Below are 19,070 nucleotides of genomic sequence, written 5' to 3'. Positions count from 1 at the left end.
GACTTGGTCACTTAATGTGGCTGCACCTACACTTCGGAACTCCTTGCCAATCAAGATGAAGCAGGGACCTTCACTCTAACCTTTTTTGGCACCTGCTAAAACATTCCTTTTTGGACAAACCTATCCTGAAGCTTAGAATGTTAATCTGTTTTAGCATTTTAACTTCTCTGTGTTTTAAAGTACGGCTATAAATCTTTCTTTATTTTTTACAATCAAGCGCTGTGTAGCTTTTATGAAATAAATAAATAAAATAAGAAAATGGTCAGCGAGAATCAGCGCTAACCCTAGTAGCTATCAATATTCAGCCCAGTAAGAACAATAGGCTATTAAAATCCAGATAGCAACATGTCATATAAAGGATCCAACACAGGTATTGAATTATAAATCTCCAAATTCTTTCCAAGCCAGCCTGGATTTCTCCTACATTCCCTATATGTCCTGGAAAGCCAGGTAAACTTTATTATCAGCCATCCTGGCCTGTTAACTGGAGTAGTCCCAGCAGGAGATTCACTTTGATTGCACCTTCCTGTTTCCAGTGAAATGCTTGCAGAAGAGTTGAAGTATGGATGAGTAAAATTTATAATAATTCTAAGAGTAGAGTAAGTTAAGACAGCTAAGCTGTCTGGCTCAGTCACAGGAGAAATCACCGAGGTTTGTGTTTTATTGATGTGATAATTGGTTATGGCAGTGGGAAGTAGCAGCAGACTTTAGGTACTGGACTACAGGAATCATTGGTGTGGCAGAGATGATCGTAGAGTAAATTTGCTCTTTGGAAATAGCAGCCCCACTGTCTGGGAGCTGACTCAGTACTTAGAATGTCCACCATCCAGAACATCTCTGAGGGCATAACTATGTGGAGGAAATAGCATCTGGCCTGTCATATCCAGATGCAAAAAAAGAAAGAAAAATGTGTCTATCCCCTTTCTGCAAGCGGACACTACAAAGCCATAGAACTGTAGAGTTGGCGCACCAAGGGTCAGCTAGTCCAACCCACTGCAATGTAGGAACCTTGCTCACAGCCGTCCCTGGTGGGGCTTGAACCACCAGTCTTCTGGTTGCACTGACCCAGTGTACTTTGTCCATACCACTGTGCCCAGTGGTGCTGCTCTGTGTGGAGGATTTTCCTTCATCTGAACCACCTCAGTGTCTGTTATGTACTGAGCTGAATCCTGGAACAATAGGATCTAGAATGCAGCAGTCTGATTGGTCCGCAGGAGCCACCCAATCCAGCTCCAGGTGGAAGTGAATCAGTGACCTGATTGGCCTGCAGGAGCAGCCAATCAGGCTTCTGGAGAAAGTGAATCCACAACCTGATTGGCTTACAGGAGAAGCCCGGAATTAGCCAATCATGTGGGGCCCATTGTGTACATAATGTATATATAGCTAGACATTTTGGGGAAAGTTTCATTCGTTGCTACTATGAGCTGAATAAAGAGCATGAAATTCACACTCAACTCCGAGTATATTTTGGTGTCATTACTTAGTGCAAAGAATGGCTTAAAGTACTGGGATAAGCTGCATTTCTAAGCCAAAGTGGTCCACTGGATAAGGCTGGAGGTCCATATCATAATCTTAGCCTACTTACTAAAAGTCTGGCCATGTTAACTGGCTGTAACTGAGGACCTGCCCATCACTCCTTATCCCTAAAATGGAAAGAAAGGGGTTGCAGGATACTAAGGATACTGGTCTATTTATTTATTGACTGATTTACTTCACAATATATACCTGCCCTTCAGTAGAAAGATTTCCAGGTCTAGTGTGATTGATTAATGAGATAGGTTTAAAAAATAATAAATAATAAAGCAAGACAGTTTGGGTCCCTTAGAATTAATTGACACCCAATCACTTAATCTAGGTCATATTTACATTTTGTGAATTTAAACCAGAAAGCTTTATTTCCTTCTTTATTTATGTTGAAAACTTGCACATCGCTTTTCATTTATACATTGATAAATCTCAAAGTGATCACAATATACATAAAAACCTTAAAATCAATAAATAACAACAGTGAAACACTTCCGGATAGTCATATTGTTTCAGCAACGGCAGCACACAGTGGTGGGCCATGTGGGTGGCTCAATGTCAATAGACAGAAAATGCCAAGGTACACAGAAAGGTCATCACCTGTCTGCAAAAAAACCCCAACCCTATCTGGTGTCTTATTCCTAAAGATTTGAACATGCAACATAGGCCAGACAAATGTGACAGTGCTGTTTTGCTATATTCCCAGTGAGTGCATTGCAATTGCCATAGTTGTTGGTCAATTGGCTGGCTATTCAGATGATTTATGTCATCCGCACAGTCCCTGTAGATATATATTTTAAAAGCTCAATCTTCCAGTTTGAAAGCCAGAAATAAAGTTCTAACAAGCTGCAGAGTGTGACCAAGGCAACAGTCCAAAGCTATGTGGAATTATGAACAACAACTTTTGACTTTCTTGTTAAGTGTTGTCTTGGGAAGATGCTCTCCTTACCATAGAACATGGGAACCTGAGAAGCGTCTTGCTGAATCAAGCCAAAGGCATCTTCTTGTCATGTTGGCCAACCAGATGCCTATGGGAAGCCCAAAAGCAGGATGCAAGCACAGCGGCGCAAGGATACTTTAGACAGAAATGCATGTACAAAAGAGGAAGGAATTTTGTGGATCGCTCATTTCCCAGCAGAGCATTTCCAAGGTCATCCAGATCTTCTCTCCCGACTTCTAATTTTCAGAATAAAGCTGGTGAGGTACAATAACCCTAGACAGAGAAATCGGGTGAAAAGAGTTTACTTTTTCTGCCAACCACCCTTGTCTCTTCTTCACACCAACACTCACAGATTCCCTGCCTTGTCAAGAGCTGGAGCCAGTGTCAGATGCAAGGGACGTGAACAAGTTGTCACAACTTTTTCTTTGCTTGAGAATATAACATCAGCTGCTGACAGATCATACAGGCTTATAAGGAGGTACAAAACACATGGAACGAGATAATGACCTTGAAATATTGGAATAGTCTACAGACAGTCTTGTTTGGGGGTTCTTCCACATGGCAATTTATCGTGAACTCAGTGCTGCTCAGGCATGCAATTTTTTGCAGAGTCCACACACGACTTCATCTGGATTTACCATGGCAGTGTGGGACCCTTTTCAGAATGAGGACCATGCTATCTTATGGGCAACCTTCTGGGGTCAAAGGGCAAGGTGGGTGGGGCCAGAGGCAAAAGTGGGTGGTGCAGTGGAAATGGCTTTGTATGGTACATTCAAGCCACACAAAAAGGGGAAAGATCTGGTCTGCTAAAGCAAATTGGATAATGATTAATAAGGTTAAGCAACCTTGTCCCCACATTTTATGCTGCAAAGGGATGGTAATTTTAAACTCTGCTAACTAGACATTCAACTCACACAAGTGAGTAAGAGGAAGGGTAAATAATAAATGATATCCTACCCTACCCTCCAAATCCACACAACAAAATTGAGTCCTGGGCCTTAGATTACCCTTGATTTGCTGTTTCCATATGGCTTTTGCTTGAAGTTGATGTGTGATGTGGAGTTGGGCAGCATGGAAGCACTAGGCTGCAGAATCACATAATGTGCCATGACAGGCATCCAAACAGATCCAATCAGTCTTTTGACCACTGGACTATGGAAAATCTCTTCCTAGTACAAATGTGTTGGGTCTCTCTCTCTCTCTCTCTCTCTCTCTCTCTCTCTCTCTCTCAGATCAGAACGGTTCACTGAGCTATGAAGTGACCCTGCTGGTGGAAAAGGAGCATGATAAGAATGCAACCGCGTGGGTCACCTGCCATGGAATGACGTCTCCATAAAATATAAGTCACTGTAGAAAATCACAGCACCCTCCAAGAAGGTTCTCCATCTTACTGTCAAAATTCCAAATCTGTCAAAGGCTGGATGACTGGAGTGTTTGCTTCAAAACAGGAATTGAATTACTGCTTAATCATGTCTAGCTCACAACTGAAAATTACCTAGCTCAAAATATGCAAATATATTTTGAGATGAGCTTTCTTGAAAACGGTCATATTTCTTGCAGTGTAAATCAACAATATGTATCACTCAAAGGCACCAAAAGCAGGAAAGACATCATAGAAGCATAGAATTGTAGAATTGGAAGGGGCCTTGAGGGTCAGCCACAAAATTAAAAGACGCCTGCTTCTTGGGAGAAGGGCAATGACAGGCCTAGACAGCATCTTGAGAAGTAGAGACGTCACCTTGCCAACAAAGGTCTGTATAGTTAAAGCCATGGTTTTCCCAGTAGTGATGTATGGAAGTGAGAGCTGGACCATAAAGAAGGCTGATCACCGAAGAATTGATGCTTTTGAATTATGGTGCTGGAGAAGACTCTTGAGAGTCCCATGGACTGCAAGAAGATCAAACGCATCCATTCTTAAGGAAATCAGCCCTGAGTGCTCACTGGAAGGACAGATCGTGAAGCTGAGGCTCCAGTACTTTGGCCACCTCATGAGAAGAGAAGACTCCCTGGAGAAGACACTGATGCTGGGAAAGATTGAGGGCACAAGGAGAAGGGGGCGACAGAGGACGAGATGGTTGGATAGTGTTTTCGAGGTTACCAGCATGAGTTTGACCAAACTGCGGGAGGTAGTGGAGGACAGAGGTGCCTGGCGTGCTCTGGTCCATGGGGTCACGAAGAGTCGGACAGGACTAAACGACTAAACAACAACAACAACAACAAATTGAGGGTCAGCTAGTCCATGCAGGAATCTCAACTAAAGCATCCATGGTAGATGGCAGAGATGGATTTAGGGCAAAGTGACTGGTCACTGAGCAAATTTTAAAAATTGTTTAAAGAAAGATAGGAGGTCTGTCCTCAAAGAGAAATTCATGCCCTGGGATGCCTTCCTGTAGTCCATGTTGGCACCCAAGAGGCAAAAAGTCTATATTTCATAGGTCTTTCCCATTTTATCTGGCTGTAATTTATTCCCCTTTTCATTTCTGGCTACTATAGCCTGTCTGAACATTCCCTCCTGCAACCTCCCAACCGCAGACGGTTTTTCATTTTCCTTTGGTGCGCTGCACACTGAAATATATTCTTCAAGGTGATTCATAGGGCCAAAGTGAGACGGGAACAAGCCAAGAATGCACTTTCCAGGATGGCAAAACATTAATTTGGCTGTAGGTCTAATGACTGGGTATGATCGAACCACATTTCTTGTAAATTGGAATGGAAATGCCATCCCTATCATTTTTAAAAAAATATTAATTAATTAATTAAATTTGTATACAGCCAATGACAGGGTGCGTCAGAACATAAATATACAAAATGAGAATACAACATATATGCAATAAAACAAAAACAAAAATCATCATGCCTCCTTGTCTATGGACAATTCTGAGATAATCTGCTGCTTGGCAGAACTGTGTGGTGTTATGGGGACAGCATCAGCTTCCTTGGCTCTTTGTCAGTCATGTTGTATGTGTCTTAAAATGCTATATCACCACATTCTAAGACTACAGAGACCTTCAGGTGATACAGCCCAGTACCACTGGCATACACAAGCTTGGGACCCACTGTGATGCTGCACATGAAAGGAGGTCACATCATTGCCTGGTAAGACCATTGCAACCAACAGCTGGAACCTGATGAGCCTTGCCATGGCCTGATGATTATCATCTTGTGGTCACATGGAGGTGGACTTTCTCATGAAGAGCACTGGTGTTTTGGAATGCACTCCCTGATGAAATATGTGAGGCCCCATATGTATTGGTATTCCGCGGGCTTTAATTGCTGCGTGGTATCAATGGGGTAGCTTTATGGTGCATGTTACTTATGGATATTTTAAAGTCTGTGTAATGGGATATACATAAATACATGAATAAATAAGCAATCTGTGGAACTATGTCCAGTCCCCTCCAGCTTCCAGAAGGCCCAATATACCTGAAGGAGCGTCTCCACCCCCATCGTTCTGCCCGGACACTGAGGTCCAGCTCCAAGGGCCTTCAGGCAGTTCCCTCCCTGCGAGAAGTGAGGTTACAGGGAACCAGGCAGAGGGCCTTCTCGGTAGTGGCGCCCGCCCTGTGGAACGCCCTACCATCAGATGTCAAGGAAATAAACAACTACCTGACTTTTAGAAGTCATCTGAAGGCAGCCCTGTTTAGGGAAGTTTTTAACAATTGGTGTTTTATTGTGTTTTTAATATTCTGTTGGGAAACCCAACCAGATGGGCGGGGTAGAAATAATAAGTTGTTGTTGTTGTTCCTTTCCCTGGTCTGCAAAAGGAGGGAGCAAACTCTTTTCATTCCATCCAGGTCTCTTCCATTTCAGTCCTGCAGATCAATGAGAGGGCATTTAGCTTCATTATTGCCATCCATTGGGGGGACGCGGGTGGCGCTGTGGGTAAAACCTCAGCGCCTAGGACTTGCCGATTGTCAGGTTGGCGGTTCGAATCCCCGCGACGGGGTGCGCTCCCGTTGCTCGGTCCCAGCGCCTGCCAACCTAGCAGTTCGAAAGCACCCCCGGGTGCAAGTAGATAAATAGGGACCGCTTACTAGCGGGAAGGTAAACGGCGTTTCCGTGTGCTGCGCTGGCTCGCCAAATGCAGCTTGTCACGCTGGCCACGTGACCTGGAAGTGTCTTCGGACAGCGCTGGCCCCTGGCCTCTTAAGCGAGATGGGCGCGCAACCCCAGAGTCGGACACGACTGGCCCGTACGGGCAGGGGTACCTTTACCTTTATTGCCATCCATTGCCATCTCCTTTGCCTCCAGTTCTTTCTCCACAGAGTGAGTCTCTGCCATGGATAGTTGGTCATTGGTAGACATCAGGTTCTGAAGCAGAGACTGAATGGCCACTTGCCAAGGATGCTGTAACAGTATATTTCCTGCGTAGGGAAACACTTAAGACTAGATTACCTTTGGGATCCTTTCCAGGGGAAGCAGAAGAAGGACAGGTGTTCAAATGGCAAGAGATAAAACAAAAAGATTCCATTGATCTTGCTCCATTTCCCTAGCATAGGATGCTATTTCAGTCATAGTTGCAGGGAACTCTGCTTGTGACAGAACTGTTAAAGCTGGCAATATAGGATTGGGCTGTAATGAAAGGACGGATATTTCATTTTTAATATGCCGCTCTATTGCTGTTTATTGCTTCTATTGTGTGTCTGTAAGCGGTTTTTCAGAGGCGCTCCATAAAATAGATTTGCTTCCTGCACAATCTCAGTAAAAATTATGCTTCTTCCAAACAGTTGGACTGGGACTTCTGAACAGCTGGTGAGTTTTACAAAAACTGAAAGAGACAGGGCCATGGCTTCTGGAAGATTTATTGGCCTTGCTTCCCTCCTGCTGCAGAATGGATGGGTGGTAGAGATCATGCTGGGGGTTTTTATTGCCCAGGTAGCATTTTTTGTAGATGTCACTGGGGAGAAGGTTGGTTCTCAGTGTTAGAAATATAAAATCCCATAAGCCAAAATATAAAATATCTGAATAGCAAACATTATGAAAATCACAACTTAAGTATAATAGCGTGCCTATTTAATGTATCACTTATAGTGTAACTATAACACCTTAGGACAAACTCTTAAGTTCCCTGGCAAAGTGTCCAAGACTGGAGGAGACTTAAGGGAGTTGCAAATCTGGAAGGTGCAATGATGGAGAAGACTGTGTGGGACTCTTCAGGTTTGTTTCATTAAGGAGTCATATTCTGCAAGCTTGTAGCACCAAGATTTTCCTCCTGTTTACTCTAAATCCCCATCTTGTCACTTTAACCCATTGGTTCAGATCCTATTCTGAAGAGTGGTTTAGCAATCAATCCCTCTCCCCTGTGAACTCTGAGAATTGTAGCTCTGTCACAGAAATACAGTTCTCAACACTCACAACAAACTACAGTTCCCAGAATTCTTTGGGTGGCAGTTATGCTTGTTGAAATTGGTGTGTGCTTTTTAAGGCATAGTACACCTGAGGCCTTAATCTTTATTTTTTCCTCAATTTTTAAAAATTGGTTTTCAACATTTATCACAAAAATAACATAACAAAACACACAACAAAGAAAACACACCACACTACAACAAACTAAATACACACACACAAAAAGGATATCTCTTCAAATATCCAGCTCTCATCACATTGATAACTGACTTCTTCAAGTCCCCTCTAACTGAATTTCATTATATCTCCTGTATAACAGTTCTCCAAGTTCATATTTCTAATAAAATTAACTCCTTTCATTTACTAACCACTTCTCCTTTATTGGTATTCTAATCCTTAATATTTACTACCACATATTCTTATTCTACCCCAGGCCTATTTATTACTTCCAAGAATTTTCTATTTATCTCTGAGGCCTTAATCTTATATCTTTGCTGTTCTTATTGTGAAGCTGATTTGCATACACCTGCTTCCCAATATTTTATCCCTGCTCTGAGACCTACTATAGTGAAAAGTAGACTATGACAATACCTAATAAATAGATGGGGAGGAAAACCTTTAGGGATAAGAACACCCTTCACCCCCCCCCCATTTCAAAAAAGGGGGCCCACTGAGGGCATAGCATACTCAGTGGCTGCAGAATGCTGACAGAATACAGTTGGGGGGCGTATATCAAACTGGCAGGGAAGGGAAGGAAACAGAGTGACGAGAATCTTGCCGCAACATTTTGTTGCAGGCACTTGTATCGCTTGATATCTCCTCCTCCTTCTTATACTTACTTATATTCTGTCTTCTTCCCAGAACCAGGACTCAATATAGCTTACAAAATTAAAACAAATGGATAAATCGCAGAAAGCTAAAACAACAAAAACAAAACAAAACAAAACGTAATAGTTAAAAGTAAACCATAATAGAATTTTTTTAAAAAACCCACACACATCTAATAAAACACAGATAGTAAAAAATGGCAAAGCACTATTAAAAGCCCTTTCCTTCAAAATATTCAGCTCCTCAAAGTCCATCAGAATAAAGCAGCCACAAAGAAGGCCGGCTCTTAGTTGATTAGTCAATACTTGGCGACTTGCAATTGAATAGATGGTTGAATAGTTTAAAAACATTGTGTTGGTGATGATGTGTGAGGATATGAGCCTTTTTCTTGCTGCGGCATTTGAACTGTGATGACTCATTTCCGCATGCAAGTAGTGACTTGGTCCTGCAATCATCAAGTGATGTGCATTTATATGTGAAGCAGCCCTAACTTCTTCACGTGGGATGTGACAAGTGCTATCACAGCAGGTGATACCTAAAAGAGGTGTGCATTCAGTTTAGAATGAATGACTAAATTGAATCAAATGGGTTCACTGAATATATCTTCATTCTGAACTGTTTCCATGGAATTATGAATGAGCATGCTTTTCATGATTCCATTCATACCCATGTACCATTGAGGAGTGGGAGGGGCCTCAGGAGCAGCAGAAGCTGACACTGGCAGCCTCTCCTGGCAATCAACATTTTCCCCAATGTGAATTAAAGAGGCATTGTGGAAGTGTGTGTGTGTATATATGGAAGAGGGAACGAAGCTACCAGGAGTGCCTGCCAAGTCAGCTTTCCAGCTGCCGCTACAGCAGTCTTCAGAAAAAAGAAAAAAGAAAAACGGAACAATAATCAAAGGGGGGAGGGAATCTAAGGAAAACAAAATGAATTGGAGAAATGAAGCATCTAATGAATGAATGATGAAACAAATGCAATTTCTACGAGGGAATAATGAACATGATGGCTTAAAACCTACATAAATGGCATTACAAAATGGGGGAGGATTGAAATTGCACACCCTAAGCCTAAGCTGGATACCCAGACATATGCCCAACTGGCCTCCAGATCTCAGGAAAGATGCTCTCCCCCCTTCCTTCAGCCATTGACCTCTCTGCATGAAATATTCTCCCAGTTTTCTGGACAGCAGCAGGATGGTATATGGAGGGGAGCTTGGTAGGAGATAGAAGGAAGCTGGCTTCCTGATATACCCCTGCATGAAACCCTTGTTGTTTAGTCATTTAGTTGTGTCCAACTCTTCGTGACCCATGGACCAGAGCATGCCAGGCACTCCTGTCTTCCACTGCCTCACGCAGCTTGGTCAAACTCATGTTAGTAGCTTCGAGAACACTGTCCAACCATCTCATCCTCTGTCTTCCCCTTCTCCTTGTGCCCTCCATCTTTCCCAACATCAGGGTCTTATCCAGGGAATATTCTCTTCTCATGAGGTGGCTAAAGTATTGGAGCCTCAGCTTCAGGATCTGTCCTTCCAGTGAGCAGTCAGGGCTGATTTCCTTAAGAATGGATGCGTTTGATCTTCTTGCAGTCCATGGGATTCTCAAGAGTCTCCTCCAGCACCATAATTCAAAAGCATCGATCAGCCTTCTTTATGGTCATAAATTGAAGGAGATCGACAAACTGGAATGCATTCAGAGGAACATACCCTCCAACATCCTGGTGATAAAAATCGGGACACGAGCCCATCATCCATCATCAAATTTTCCCCTTGAAAGGGCAGATTTTTGTGTGCGTGTCCCCCAACACACACACACACACACACACACACACACACACACACCTTGCCTTTTGTGTGCGTGTCCCCCAACACACACACACCTTGCCTGATTTCGACCACCACCCCAACCCATCTTCTCCCTTCCCCTCTGCATCCACATTTGCTGCTCACCCCCATCATCCAGCTGCCCACTCCCTTTTCCCAGCTGCCAAGGACCCTGCTGAACTCCAGCCCCATCCCTCTACTCGACTCCACTCCTCGCCTCCCCCAGCCTCTTTCTAGTGAATGCTCCTGGTCACACTGCCTCCATTGCTTACTGAGCTTGAGCCTCCCATCTCCCTCCAACTATCCCAGCCCTACCAGTGGTCCTTACGCCTGGGAAGACAATCACCCTTCCCGGCAACAGCATTGCGTGCATCCGCTGCCTCCGCTCCAGCAGGGAAATGCCTCCGTGAATGTCCTGAGAGAATAGGGGCACTTGAAAATAGGGGGATAGTGGAGGCCCAAACTAAGGTGCTGTGGTGGAAACAAAGGAAAGACTGGAGGAGGTGGGGATGTTTAACCTGAAGAAAATACAAAGACCCCATCTGCACCATACATTTAAAGCAGTGTTGTACCACTTTATCCAAGTCATCGCTTCCCCCAAAGAATCCTTGGCTCTGTTGCCTGTTAAGGGTGCTGAGAGTTGTTAAGAGGCCGCTGTCACCTCACAGGGGTCTTAAAAAACTGCAATTCCCAGGATTTGTTGGGTGTGTGTGTGTGTGTGTGTGGAAATAGGACTTTAAATGTTTGGCCTGAAACTTCAAAACAGCAGAGCAGGTGAATCACTCTGAGTCAGGAAAACTCTTGCCCTTCTAAACTTGCTCCCTTTTGTGCTTAGATGCTGCTGTTTTGGCTACTTAATGAGCAATGCCACTCAAAGCCCGAAAATCAGAAATGGAGAAGATGATGCATATATGCTCATCCAGCTCTTGAGCTTAGGGGTCAGCCATCTAAACCAAACATCCCAGCTGACATGTTTTGACACTGCTGATGTTGTTCTCTAGGGCACCCACTGCTCCCTTCCTCACCCTGTGCACGTTTGCTGGATCAAGCCCTTGGTAAAAAGAAAACACGACTGTCGTCTCCAACGTAATTAGCTAATAGGCTTCCAGTTCTCTTGCTGCTGAATCACTGCTGTCTGCATTTTCCTAATGCTCTCTGGTCCCTCTGCAGCGCTTAATGACTTTCTCCATCTCGTCTTTAGGCTCCCTTGGCCATCTGTGCAACTCCATTTAGCATTCAAGGAGCAGCCTAAGAGCTGCTCATGTGACAAACTCTTTGATTAGCCATATATATTTTTTCCTGCTCCAATTTACTAAGACATGAGATGATTGATAATCATTCTTGCCAGAATTGTTCCACTGGAAATGTATGAAAGGGGTGACAGCGACGGTGGAATTGAGTGCGTGTGTAGGAAAGGCAATTGTTTGTTATTTCTAAGAGCTGGTATACACGATTACCACCCAGAATCCAAGAGCCATAGTTGGCACTGGTCCTGTGCATCTCCTTCTGTGACAAGCATACAGAAACTCCCATCATCCCTGATCATTGGACATGCTGGCTGAGGCTGATGGGAGTTGGAGTCCAACATCTAGGGTGCTACAGGTTTCACACCCTAGTTGTTGTTGTTTATTACATTTTTATAATGCCCTTCATTTGTAGATCTACCAAGAAGACCCTCTGCCTGGTTTCCTTTAACCTTATTTGTAACAATGAGGGAACTGCCAGAAGGCCCTTGGTGAGGGATCTCAATGTCTGGGCTGAACAATGGGGGTGGAGATGTTTCTTCAGGTGTACAGGGCCAAAGCTGTATAGATGAGAGCTGCTTCTCATTTTTGATTGATGCTTACCCTACTTGCTATTTAAAGGATTTTTCTTCTTAAAAAGTCGTCTTTCAAATCCAATAATAAAGTAGTTTCCAAAAAAAGAAAGAAACCAGGGATACAGTTAGTTCTAATGAAATACAGCTTCCGTTATCTGAAAAACGATGCTGAGAGGAATTTATCAAGCTAGCTAAGGAAATGAATAATTCATTTCTCCCATGTAGATAGTCACTTTAAATAAAGATTTCACTCGCTGATGAACGAGTGTTTATAGATGCTAGCATGTTTCTATTACACAAATCAGGGGGGGGGAGGCATACATTCCCATTCTCTCTCCCCACCCCCACCCCAGAATGGTCTTCATTCTGAACATTCAGATATCTTCTCCATAACTTCCTGAAGATTATGGACACAATCTGACGGGAATTTCTGCTACACAAAATGAAGGGAATATGAACAAGGCTCTCTTTAGGTTTTCATATACATAAGCAGGGACTGTCATGTACTTGTGCTGATCCTATTATCACACTAGCAGTGCACATCTATGTAACAATTTACCATTGTAACTACTTAAAATTTACTATGTGCAGTAACTACTTACAATCAAGCCTCAGTTCAAACGGACCTGTTTTCTCTGATCACTCAGTAGCAGATCGCGGGGCGGCATGGGGTGCACATAGGGCGGGGGGGGGAATCCCCTTGTGCTGGGGCTAATCCTTACACTGTCACAAGAATTTAGCTGACTACCACCCAAAGAGTTGGGAGAGCTGACTACTGAACTCCAATGCCGTACCAATCAGATATGGCTGGTAAATCCACAGCCGCAGTCCCAACATAAATCTACTCCATGGCTAGATGTGGCTAAGAAAAAGAATCTCCTATCAGCACCAATTGAGACTTTTTTTCTGATGCTAATTGCAAGGGGCAGGGATTTCTGCCAGGATCGTGGCTAGAGCAGGAAGGAATAAATCCCCTTCCTGTATGTTCAGTCCCAATGAAAATTATCCCTGTATCTGTAATTAAACAATGGGGGGACAGGTGTCATTCCCTGCTACATATTAGCATTATATGTCGTTTGGAGCGATTTATCAGGAAAAACAAATATGCCCCCAGTAAACAGCCTTGGAGCATATGCTTTTGCAAGTTGTGTTCATTTCAATAGTGCTTCTGTTGTAGGAGTTCGTGACAGATTGTTCCCTTAAAATCTTTCACACATTAGCGATCTGCCAATGAAAAGGATGGGGAAGATTATTCATTTGTCTCAGACAGGACCGTTCACATCCGTTTTTCAGTGATGCCTCCCAGATTCAGATGTCTGGCAATTAGGTGGCAATTGGCATTCATGTGCTCCCCTGATCTAACGAGTGTGTTAAATACTTTGCTTCTATTTCTGTTCATTCACCACATTGCCATTCCAAGAGGCTGCATACTGATTACTGCACCTCTATTTTTGAATGAAATAATAGCATCCATCTATGTAGTAGTACAGGGACGCGGTTGGTGCTGTGGGTTAAACCACAGAGCCTAGGACTTGCCGATCAGAAGGCAGTTCGAATCCCCGCGACAGGGTGAGCTCCCATTGCTCGGTCCCTGGTCCTGCCAAACTAGCAGTTCGAAAGCACATCAAAGTGCAAGTAGATCAATAGGTACCACTCTGGCGGGAAGGTAAACGGCGTTTCCGTGCGCTGCTCTGGTTCGCCAGAAGCGGCTTAGTCATGCTGGCCACATGACCCGGAAGCTGTACGCCGGCTCCCTTGGCCAATAAAGCGAGATGAGCGCCGCAACCCCAGAACCGGCCACGACTGGACCTAATGGTCAGGGGTCCCTTTACCTTTACCTATGTAGTAGTACACTTTGATCTTGGAGCTCATCTGCCTGGGTTTGTATTCTTATTCTTGGGAGAAGGGTTTGTTTGTTTTTTCTTTGAATGAAATAACATTATATTTTTGTCCAATGGGGTAGGCAGAATCTCTTCCAGGCATGGTTGGTCTGAATCTTCAATGGAGCCCCAGTCTAGTAGGGCAAATGCATCACTGGCCATCAAGCTCTGCCTCTCCTCAGCCTACCCCCACCTACCAACCTCTTTACGTACGACTAGTCTACAGGGTGACACTAGGTATCACCTTCCTACAACTCATAGAGAGGCTCCTATGCATCTTAGAATCCTGATAGCCCATGAGTAAAGGAGATTCCCTGTTGATACATTTGATCTCGAATTTTCAAAAGGAGAATCACTGTTCTAGATCTGTAGGTGTTAAATGCTTGGGCTTAATAAATATTAGGATTTCATTAGAACTGGTGACAACAAACAAGGTAGCAGTGACAAAAGCAGTGTCGGTGCATATTAGAGGGCAACAAGGAAAGTGTTAAACTGTCCAGCGATCCTTTATGAATGGATTTCCCAAAAGAGAGCATTGTCACCCATTGTTTCAGAGGTAGGCCACATTAAAAACATAATTAACTCCACCAATAATGAAGAGTGGCTATCTAGAGGACGAGCATAGTCAGTGACCAGGAATGGTTGAAGCTGTAGTCCAGCAAGATTCGAAGGGGCTACAGCTTTACACACACACACACACACACACACACACACACACACACACAGCCTATATCAGCTGGTTGCCGTATTTGAAATGCACATTTCATCACTATAGAATAATTTCTATTATTTCCTCCCCCCCCCCAGCTGTGAAGGGGGTCTCACTGAAATTGCTATTCTAGAATGCTTCTGTGCGATACTGTGTGGGTGCGCGAGAGAGATATGTCAAGTTCTTGCCAACTCTCCGGCGCTCTGTTTAATGCAGCTGCTTGCTGGAGCCAACATCACAGAAAGAAGCTGCAGGCACTTACATGTTTAGCCAGGAGCAACAGAAAAACCAGCCATTTAGCAAAAGTGCAGATTTGATTCCACTGCACTGTGCCTTTTGCCAGCTTCCTTAGCAAGGATGCCTGCCACTGGCCTCCAGTTCGCATCCCAAAGCAATATATTTGCATAGGATAATTGTGCTTAGGGGTGAGTGAGTGTTTCAGTCCTTCTGTATTCCCATTAACAAGAACCCTCCTCAGGGACTCTCCATGAGAATTAAGTAAAGGAGCAAGGGGTGCTTGCATTGTCCCCACCCCATCAGATTTCAAATCACCTTACACACACACACACACACACACACACACACACACACACACACACTTTTAAAGGGACAGTGTTTGAACAAATGCTTTTAATTCACAGAAAGATTATTATACAGTTATACAGAACCTACAAAGTGTGATCTTGAGTTGTCAGTAGCAACTCAACAATTTGATTTTTCAAAGATAGTAATTTCAATCCTTCTTTCAAGCAAAGACATGCTAGATGCTAAAATCATTAAATTGTGCTAAGAGAATATTATAGAGCCAAATAGCTGGCCAGAGTTCTTCTTTTTTTGTCCTAGGCACAAGCACTAAATTCTCCTAAGCCGTTTAGTAAAAAGACTTCAGTTTCCAAATACTTGGGTTAGGCGGTGCACTTCTGATCACACTTTATGACATGCCATACTCTGTTGTCCCTGCTGCTAAATCAATTTCCCATGCAACATTCTAAAGTATAAAAAAGGGGTCACTCATTACTCCCTTTTGACATCTGATCTCTTCCAAAGTGATCCAACAGCCAAAATTCAGTGCATTTCCTTTGGTTCTGTTCTTTCTTTTAAAATATGGCTTTTTGATGCTGTTCCGTCTTGGCTTTCCAGTATCTTTGTAATAACAATAAAAATGTGAAGGTACTACACAGGACATCTGAACAATATATTTAATAAACTCCCTGGGGAAAACTTGAGCAAGAAAAAAAGGAGAGTGCATTTGCCAGCTCTTTTCATCTCTAAACTGAAACCTCTGCTTCCTTGCTGTTACTTTAGGTGTTAAACAGAATTATTCTGACCTCCACAACACCCCATGAAATTCAAAATCTTTCTTTTGGGTTCAATGAAAAAATTCAAGGGGAGGGGGAAGATAAAAGAACCATGCCAGAATATTCATCATCATTCTGCTAGACCAGATTGAAAATCTCCAAGTATTATGCGTACAGTGGTACCTCAGGTTAAGAACTTAATTCGTTCCAGAGGTCTGTTCTTAACCTGAAACTGTTCTTAACCTGAAGCACCACTTTAGCTAATGGGGCCTCCCGCTGCTGCTGCGCTGCCAGAGTATGGTTTCTGTTCTCATCTTGAAGCAAATATTACCCGAGGTAATATTTCTGGGTTAGCGGAGTCTGTAACCTGAAGCGTATATAACCTGAAGCGTATGTAACCCGAGGTACCAGATGCGGCCCAATCTGGCCCGCGGAGGATCTGAGAATCAGTGTGTTTTTACATGAGTAGAATGTATGCTTTTATTTAAAATGGATTTCTGGGTTATTTGTGGGGCATAGGAATTCGTTCATCCCCCCCCCCAAAAAAATAGTCTAGCCCACCACATGGTCTGAGGGACAGGGGGCGGGCCCACAGCTGAAAAAGGTTGCTGATCCCTGGTCTAAGTCCTTTTGTACATGCAAGCTGCTTATGACCAGTGCTTTTTTCTGGGGGTACACAGGGGTATGCATACCCCTAAACATTTTGTGAATCTAAGTTTGGCCTCATTGAGGGGCAGTATTTTGAGTAGGAAAATGAGAGAACCCAGTCCTTTTTTTTAACAAAAAAAAAAAGTTTAGGGAACTCTCATTTTGACTCCAGAAAAATCACCATTTTATAGTTCAACTCAGGAAAAATAAATAGTAAATGGACAAAATTACAAAGATTCACAAAATGTTTAGGGGTATGTGCACCCCTGCGTCCCCCCCATGAAAAAAAGCACTGAGAGTATCCCTAAACATTTTTAAAGAAAAAAGGCACTGCAAATAACCAATTGCAGGAACATGAGTTACCCCTTTACTCCTAATGAGAGTATAACCACTTTCCAGTTTAGAAGGACACTCCGCCCCGATCAGGGAAAGAAAAGAACATTCTGGAACACTCTGGAACATTCCTGCCTAACTACAGAACAGCCTTATGGGCATACACCCCTGCCTGCTTCTCCCATGCTGCACTGTTGGCAGACTCTGCTATCACATTTGTGAGACTACAGCTAAAACTGTGCCAAGACAAGGTGTAAGATGCAGTGGTTAGAGAGTCAGACCAAGGGATCTGGGTTCAAATGCCCACTTAGCTAAGCAGATCACTGGGCTGCTGTATTTTATCTTGTACTTTTCTGTTGTGAGCCACCCTGGGATCTGTGGATGAAGGGAGGTATGCAAATTTAACAAATACACTGGTACCTCAGGTTACATACGCTTCAAGTTACAGACTCCGCTGACCCAGAAATAGTACCTCGGGTTAAGAACTTTGCTTCAGGATGAGAACAGAAATTGTGCGGCGGCGGCAGCACAGCAGCGAGAGGCCCCATCAGCTGAAGTGGTGCTTCAGTTTAAGAACAGTTTCAGGTTAAGAATAGACCTCCGGAACAAATTAAGTACTTAACCTGAGGTACCACTGTAAATAAATACATTTTGGGATGGCTACTGCCTTTTACCCTGAGTTACCTCACAGGTGGCGGTGTGGGTAAAAGGGGGGAATAGAGAGCTACCACCCTCTCATCCTTGGAGGAAGGATGGAATAAAAACATAATGAATTGATAAATAAAACACCAATAAGTGCACTTGACTGCCACTCCTCCTCATACTTTGAAATTGACTTGTGACACCATTACAGCCCAAGCAAATGCGTGAAGGAAATGTGCTACCTCCAAGGATGGCTCTGAGCACATTTTAACAAATGTTTTAAATCGTTTTAACGAGAAAAAACTGAGTACATGCGGGAAAACAAAAGAGATCAGCAAAGGCAATACAAAGGAGGAGAACGTTCTAATTTCCCTATGACTTGTTGCAAACATGATGGACTGTAAATAATCAGCAAATGTGCAGCAGAAGGTGAGCACGTCACTTTCAATAACGTCAAACTCACAGCAACGGCTCTCTTCAGGGGCAGAAGAGTTCACCACCTGTTTTGCTCGTAAGTATTTGCATACAGCCAATTTGACTTTCTTTGGTTTCCCGCCTGGGGGCAGGGGGTGTTTGTTTTACATTACAGCCATTTGTATGTGGAAATCAAATACTCCTTCTTCAGAAGAGTCTTTGACCAAAGACCACTCCTAAGACCAAATTCATATTTGGTGTATCTTTAGAAAGAAATACTGCTGCAAAATTTCAGTTGCGCAAACACTTCCCGAACTCTATTCTCTTCATTATGTGCAGTACCTATTTTCTTTTTCTTTTTAAAATAATTTTTTATTGCGGTTTTATAATTGCAAATTCCATATATCACATGCCAATATCCAATCCTACCTTACAGTTACATTTACAATCTTCTCCCTCCCCACCCGACTTCCCTCAACTTCCCCTTCTGGGTTGTTACATTGTTTGTTATATTCTGCATGTATATATACTATTAGCTGTTGTTGCAATATCGTCCTCCATGTTTAAACTCAATAAAATTGTGAAAGTTTATTCAAATCCTACTTGTATCTATTTTCTACTTGATATGCATTTGTTACTATATTTATCATGGCGGCAGCATGCAAAGTGCTTTGCAGTGTACACTGTCCTGGTATGTCCCACAGAGGAACTTACGGTCTTCAAACAAAAACATCTTGAAGGTCCCAGGCCACAGAGAGGTTAGGCTGGCCTCAACTAGAGCCAGGGCTTTTTCGGCTGTGGCTCTGATCTGGTGGAATGCTCTGTCACAAGAGACTAGTTCCACCAGGCCTTTGGCCAGGGCACAGC

This window comes from Podarcis muralis, chromosome 11, assembly GCF_964188315.1.
Source record: "Podarcis muralis chromosome 11, rPodMur119.hap1.1, whole genome shotgun sequence".
Classification (NCBI taxonomy): Eukaryota; Metazoa; Chordata; class Lepidosauria; order Squamata; family Lacertidae; genus Podarcis; species Podarcis muralis.
The sequence above is the reverse complement of the archived record's forward strand: the minus strand, read 5'-3'. Positions refer to the sequence as shown.